Below are 7,500 nucleotides of genomic sequence, written 5' to 3'. Positions count from 1 at the left end.
AGACCAATCTACCAATATCAATTTACGAAATGCGATTTCGGAAAATGACTGTTATTCTGGTCTCTGTGTCTGGATTTCACAATAAGGAAGCTGCTGATAGGATTACAGACTGTTTTCCACAATCAACTGACCAGACAGTATTTGTGCTCGGGGATTTTTATAGGCTCTCTCTCCTACTGCAACATTACGTCACCTGTCCAACTCGTGTCCTTGCATCAGTGTTATGGCAACGTAGAGGACTCATTTGAAGACAATGTGCAGATCACCCATCTAGGAATCAGACCGTCTCCTACCGAGGTGCAGGTGACACTTTCTGAAAAACCCTGTAGAGAAATCTATTCCGGTATGGAAAGAGGAGAGCAGGGAGGAGCTCAAGGATTGCTTTGATGCCACAGACTGGGAGGTGTACTTTTGGCTCACGTAGGGATCCCCCACGAGGTGACAGACAGCGTTACATCATACATCCAGTTCTGTGAGGATACCGTCATTACAACAAGTCTAAGGACTTGAAAATGTGCCTCGGTGAAGAGACCGAGAAGTTTTCATTCCTGAACGGAGCTACTGATGCTGTAATGGAGAAAGGAAAGTAATTCAGGTCAAAAAAATATGGAAAGTGGGCCTCCCAGGTGGCGCAGTGGTCTAGCGCTCGCTGTGCCACCAGAGGCTCTGGGTTCGCACCTAGGCTCTGTCGCAGTCGGCCGCGACTGGGAGGTCCGTGGGGTGACGCACAAATGGCCTAGCGTCGTCCGGGTTAGGGAGGGTTTGGTCGGTAGGGATATCCTTGTCTCATCGCGCACCAGCGACTCCTGTGGCGGGCCGGGCGCAGTGCACGCTAACCAAGGTTGCCAGGTGCACAGTGTTTCCTCCGAGACATTGGTGCGGCTGGCTTCCGGGTTGGATGCGCGCTGTGTTAAGAAGCAGTGCGGCTTGGTTGGGTTGTGTATCGGAGGACGCATGACTTTCGACCTTCGTCTCTCCCGAGCTCAGTTGTAGCGATGAGACAAGATAGTTGGATACTACGAAATTGGGGAGAAAAAGGGGTAAAATTTAAAATAAATAAATAAATAAACATGGAAAGCAAAAAAAGATTTCAAGGATGAAGTGGAGCAGAGGTTCTGTACAGGCAATCCAAGACGAGCATGGGACGGGTCCTAATGCAATGGACGAGCATGGGACGGGTCCTAATGCAATGGACGAGCATGGGACGGGTCCTAATGCAATGGGAAGAGGGAGGGAAGAGAAAGGAAAAGAGAGAACAATAACACTTCCTGCTGCGGCAGGTAGTCTAGTGGTTGGAGCGTTGGACTAGTAACCGAAAGGTTGCAAGTTCAAATCCCCGGCTGACAAGGTACAAATCTGTCATTCTGCCCCTGAACAGGCAGTTAACCCACTGTTCCTAGGCCGTCATTGAAAATAAGAATTTGTTCTTAACTGACTTGCCTGGTAAAATTAAAAAAGATCCTTTGTAAATAACCTTAACTGTTTTCGTGGAAGATTTGACACCGTTGATTTCAAAGACGAATGTAAACAAATATATGAGATTATCCTCAAATCCTCTCCTGTCCAGATAAGAGGTAACAGAGGTGGCCTCATGCTTGTTAACGATTAAGTCACACAAAGCACCCGGGCCCAGACTGACCACGGGGCAAAGTCCTGAAGGTCAGCGCCGACCAGCTCAAGGGTGTCTTCACACGACTGTTTCAACTCCTACTGAGCACCTGTACAGTGCCAAAATCATGGAAGGTGACGACCATTGTACCGGTGCCTAAGAAGTCAAGGTGTCAAATCACCAAAAGCTTGGTGAACATGGTTGACCTTGGTGAACATGGTGGCTAGTCCTGGAGCCTGTGTGAGGTCAGTCGACCGGTACCGTCCGGTGAGGGTCCTGGAGCCTGTGTGAGGTCAGTCGGCCGGTACAGTCCGGTGAGGGTCGTGGAGCCTGTGTAAGGACAGTCGGCCGGTACACTCCGGTGGGGGTCCTGGAGCCTGTGTAAGGACAGTCGGCCGGTACAGTCCGGTGAGGGTCCTGGAGCCTGTGTAAGGACAGTCGGCCGGTACAGTCCGGTGAGGCTCGTGGAGCCTGTGTAAGGACAGTCGACCGGTACAGTCCGGTGAGGGTCGTGGAGCCTGTGTAACCGTTTCATTAACTATTCAGCGGGTCTGATTTTATTGAACCTTTTATTTAACTTGGCAAGTCAATTGAGAACAAAAATTCCTATTAACAATGACGACCAAACCCAGACGATGCACCGCACTATAGGACTCCCAATCACGTCCGGATGTGATAGAGTGTGGATTCGAACCAGGGACTGTAGTGACACCACTGAGATGCAGTGCCTTAGACCACTGCTCCACTCGGGAGCTTATGGCTTGGTGGTAGACGCTGTGCAGGGTCCTGCTGGTAGCAGACTTGGTGCATCAGTCATTGTCATGGAGAGAGAACAGTATGACACAAGTATCTTAAGGCGAAGCTAGAACCATAGGATCCTAGAGTCAGGCAGACAGACAGACGGAGTCAGGCAGACAGACAGACGGAGTCAGGCAGACAGACAGACGGAGTCAGGCAGACAGACAGACGGAGTCAGGCAGACAGACAGACGGAGTCAGGCAGGCAGACAGACAGACAGACTGTAGTGGCTTCCTTTCGTCTTTACCATAGCCACTGCCCAAGCCTGAAGCGGGGTTGTTTGGTACACACTCAAGGTTTCCAAACGGCCAAACATTCGATGACATCCAGGGATATGGTGCAACAAAAATGTTTATTCTTCTTATATCTAACAAATAAATTATTCTCCAATCAACTTAAAGCATAGAATACTTGATATGGAAAATACACATCATGTCTGTATGTCTGTATGGTCAAAAAACTATACCGCTCCCGCATCTAGCAAGGACTCCCTCTCCCGAAGGCCCAACTTCCTGCCTTTATCCTAACACACTTACCACAATACAATGAATAGGCAAGAGGGGGGCAAAAACTGAGTTACACTAACAACACTAACAACAAATGAATACATCTCAATCAGGTAAATATAAATCATAAAGGTACGTACCTAATATTTCATCATTTACATTCATATTTAATATATTTACACAAATATACATGGAGCTCCATATGTTCGGTCTTTTATACAAATATGTCCAAATCGGCTCTAACACAGACAGTCAGGCAGGCAGACAGACAGGCAGGCAGACAGACAGACGGACAGAGTCAGGCAGACAGACAGACAGACAGTCAGGCAGACAGAGTCAGGCAGGCAGACAGACAAGATGAACTTAAGATGCTATTTGGAATCCTTGCCCTAGACATTTTGTGAGTAATGTCTTTCTGAGATGTTTCTGCGTGATGAGGCTCTTCCCCACCCACCAATCACCGTCCCCTAGCGAGGTTTGTCGCCCGTCGTTGTGGTAGATGTTACTAAGCAGTGCTGCAGTGGTCATCATCAGGAGGAGATATTGATTTTCTACAGGGGACGAGCTGAGCCAGCACTATCGATCATCACGCCCTGTTCCTAACCCCTTCTCTCTGTTTAACCCTCCTGTCTCCCTCGCTCTCTCTCCGTCTCTCCTCGCTCTCTCTCCGTCTCTCCCTCCCTCGCTCTCTCTCCGTCTCTCCCTCGCTCTCTCTCCGTCTCTCCCTCCCTCTCTCCGTCTCTCCCTCGCTCTCTCCCAACTCGCCATCTCTCTCTCCCTCTCTCCGTCTCTCCCCTCGCTCTCTCCCAACTCGCCATCTCTCCCTCGCTCTCTCTCCGTCTCTCCCTCCCTCGCTCTCTCCCAACTCGCCATCTCTCTCTCCCCTCTCTCCGTCTCTCCCTCTCGCTCTCTCCCAACTCGCCATCTCTCCCTCGCTCTCTCTCCCTCTCTCCGTCTCTCCCTCGCTCTCTCACCATCTCTCCCTCGCTCTCTCCTAACTCGCCATCTCTCATTCTCTCTACCTGTTGTTTATCTGCGCCATCCATCTCTTTTTCTCGCCGTCCCTCATTCTGTTTCTACCTGTCTACCCACACCCCACCACTAAATCTAAAACCTCCTCTCTCCCTCCCTCAGACTCCTCTCTGACAGGATGCCCAGGCCCTGATGCCAACACTGCGCCACAAAAACTTCTTATCCTCGACGCTCGTTCTTACACCGCTGCAGTGGCCAACCGTGCCAAGGGAGGTGGCTGTGAGTGTGAAGGTCAGTACACACACGCAATACAGTGGATGGATGTTGTCTCCTAACCTGGTTGTTTTGTCAGGCACCATACTCACATATGTCTCATCTTTTATGCCTCCTAGTAGAACAGCCAGAGAGGTGTTACATCACACCCGTACTGTGGTTGTCATTCCTCCTAAGAGCTCCTGTTATTGAAGCCTGTCACATCGTGTCTGGTTGACCTTCAAAACTGCGTCAGTCTGACCGACTCGTGTGTTCTGAGCTGGGAGACAGCTAATGAATCAGGTTATCTAGGGGCGGGCAGGTAGCCTAACGGTTAAGAGCGATGGACCGGTAACCAAAATCTCGCTGGATTGAAATCCCCATGCCGACCAGGTGAAAAACCTGTCGTTGTGCCCTTGAGCTCTTAGCCATTATTGCTTTTGTGAGTCTCTCTGGATAATAAATAAATACTTATTTTCCACCATAATTTGCAAATAAATTCATTAAAAATCCTACAATGAGATTTTCTGGATTTTTTCTTCTCATTTTGTCTGTCATAGTTGAAGTGTACCTATGATGAAAATTACAGGCCTCTCATCTTTTTAAGTGGGTGACTAAATACTTTTTGCCCCACTGTATATATTGACTGTCCCTAAGCAGTAGAGATGTACATGTTGACCGTCCCTAAGCAGCCAGAGATGTACATGTTGACAGTCCCTAAGCAGTAGAGATGTACATGTTGACAGTCCCTAAGCAGTAGAGATGTACATGTTGACAGTCCCTAAGCAGCCAGAGATGTACATGATGACAGTCCCTAAGCAGTAGAGATGTACATGTTGACAGTCCCTAAGCAGCCAGAGATGTACATGTTGACAGTCCCTAAGCAGTAGAGATGTACATGTTGACCGTCCCTAAGCAGTAGAGATGTACATGTTGACAGTCCCTAAGCAGTAGAGATGTACATGTTGACCGTCCCTAAGCAGTAGAGATGTACATGTTGACCGTCCCTAAGCAGTAGAGATGTACATGTTGACCGTCCCTAAGCAGTAGAGATGTACATGTTGACAGTCCCTAAGCAGTAGAGATGTACATGTTGACAGTCCCTAAGCAGCCAGAGATGTACATGTTGACAGTCCCTAAGCAGTAGAGATGTACATGTTGACAGTCCCTAAGCAGTAGAGATGTACATGTTGACAGTCCCTAAGCAGTAGAGATGTACATGTTGACAGTCCCTAAGCAGTAGAGATGTACATGTTGACCGTCCCTAAGCAGTAGAGATGTACATGTTGACCGTCCCTAAGCAGCCAGAGATGTACATGTTGACAGTCCCTAAGCAGTAGAGATGTACGTGTTGACCGTCCCTAAGCAGTAGAGATGTACATGTTGACAGTCCCTAAGCAGCCAGAGATGTACATGTTGACAGTCCCTAAGCAGCCAGAGATGTACATGTTGACAGTCCCTAAGCAGTAGAGATTTACATGTTGACAGTCCCTAAGCAGTAGAGATGTACGTGTTGACCGTCCCTAAGCAGTAGAGATGTACATGTTGACAGTCCCTAAGCAGCAGAGATGTACGTGTTGACCGTCCCTAAGCAGTAGAGATGTACATGTTGACAGTCCCTAAGCAGCCAGAGATGTACATGTTGACAGTCCCTAAGCAGCCAGAGATTTACATGTTGACAGTCCCTAAGCAGTAGAGATGTACGTGTTGACCGTCCCTAAGCAGTAGAGATGTACATGTTGACAGTCCCTAAGCAGTAGAGATGTACATGTTGACAGTCCCTAAGCAGTAGAGATGTACATGTTGACAGTCCCTAAGCAGTAGAGATGTACATGTTGACCGTCCCTAAGCAGTAGAGATGTACATGTTGACAGTCCCTAAGCAGTAGAGATGTACATGTTGACAGTCCCTAAGCAGTAGAGATGTACATGTTGACCGTCCCTAAGCAGTAGAGATGTACATGTTGACAGTCCCTAAGCAGTAGAGATGTACATGTTGACAGTCCCTAAGCAGTAGAGATGTACATGTTGACCGTCCCTAAGCAGTAGAGATGTACATGTTGACAGTCCCTAAGCAGTAGAGATGTACATGTTGACCGTCCCTAAGCAGCAGAGAGAAATCGTACTTTGTGTCTGCAGAGTATTAAAACCCCATGTGACTGATATGTTGTGCGTTCCTGGGTGTTACAGAGGACTACCTTAACCGTAGTCTGATTTATTTTTGCTCTCCATTCAGAAAGTATTCAGACCCCTTGACTTTTTCCACATTTGGTTACATTACAGCCGTATTCTAAAATTGCTTAAAATATATATATTTTGTTTTTATCAATCTACACACAATACCCCATAATGACATCGCAATACTCCATAATGACATCGCAATACCCCATAATGACATCACAATACCCCATAATGACATCACAATACCCCATAATGACATCACAATACCCCATAATGACATCACAATACCCCATAATGACAAAGCAAAAACTGTTTTTTAGAAAAAAATTCTACGTAAAAAAAAAAGTAGTAATAAGTATTTAATAAGTATTCAGACCCTTCACTCAGTACTTTGTTTTAGCGCCTTTGGCAGCGATTACAGTCTTCCTGGGTGTGATGCCACAAGCTTGGCACACCTGTATTTTAGGAGTTTCTCCCATTCTTCTCTGCAGATGCTCTCAAGCTCTGTCAGGTTGGATGGGGAGCGTTGCTGCACAGCTATTTTCAGGTCTCTCCAGAGATGTTTGATCGGGTTCAAGTCCGGGTTCTGGCTGGGCCACTCAAGGACATTCAGAGACTTGTCCTTGAAGACACTCCTGTTTTATCTTGGCTGTGTTCTTAGGGTTCGTTGTCCTGTTGGAAGGTGAACCTTCACCCCAGTCTGAGGTCCTGACCTGTTCCAGAATGCTTTCATCAAGGATCTCTCTGTACTTTGCACCATTCATCTTTCCCTCGATCCTGACAAGTCTTCCAGAAGGGTCTCATCTCCACAGAGGAACTCTGGAACTCTGTCAGAGTGACCATCGGGTTCTTGGTCACCTCCCTGACCAAGGCCCTTCTCCCCGATTGCTCAGTTTGGCCGGGCGTCCAGCTCTAGGAAGAGTATTGGTGGTTCCAAACTTCTTCCATTTAAGATGGAATGGTCGTTAAGATGGTCGTTCTGCCCCTGAACAGGCAGTTAACCCACTGTTCCTAGGCCGTCATTGAAAATAAGAATTTGTTCTTAACTGACTTGCCTAGTAACATAAAGGTAAAATAAAAAATAAAAAAATGTTTCAGAGTACTACCCTAACTGTAGTATAATTGTGTATGTTTCAGAGTACTATCCTAACTGTGTATATTTCAGAGTACTATCCTAACTGTA

At 47.3% G+C, this 7,500-nt stretch overlaps 1 pseudogene; it reads left to right on the top strand.

Moving 5' to 3' along the window:
- LOC135532325 (myotubularin-related protein 4-like) overlaps positions 1-7,500 on the top strand; it is a 97,869-nt pseudogene that overhangs the window by 69,585 nt on the left and 20,784 nt on the right.

Source organism: Oncorhynchus masou, unplaced genomic scaffold (genome assembly GCF_036934945.1).
Source record: "Oncorhynchus masou masou isolate Uvic2021 unplaced genomic scaffold, UVic_Omas_1.1 unplaced_scaffold_1817, whole genome shotgun sequence".
In the NCBI taxonomy this organism is placed as follows: Eukaryota; Metazoa; Chordata; class Actinopteri; order Salmoniformes; family Salmonidae; genus Oncorhynchus; species Oncorhynchus masou.
This window is presented reverse-complemented; position numbering and strand designations above follow the sequence as displayed.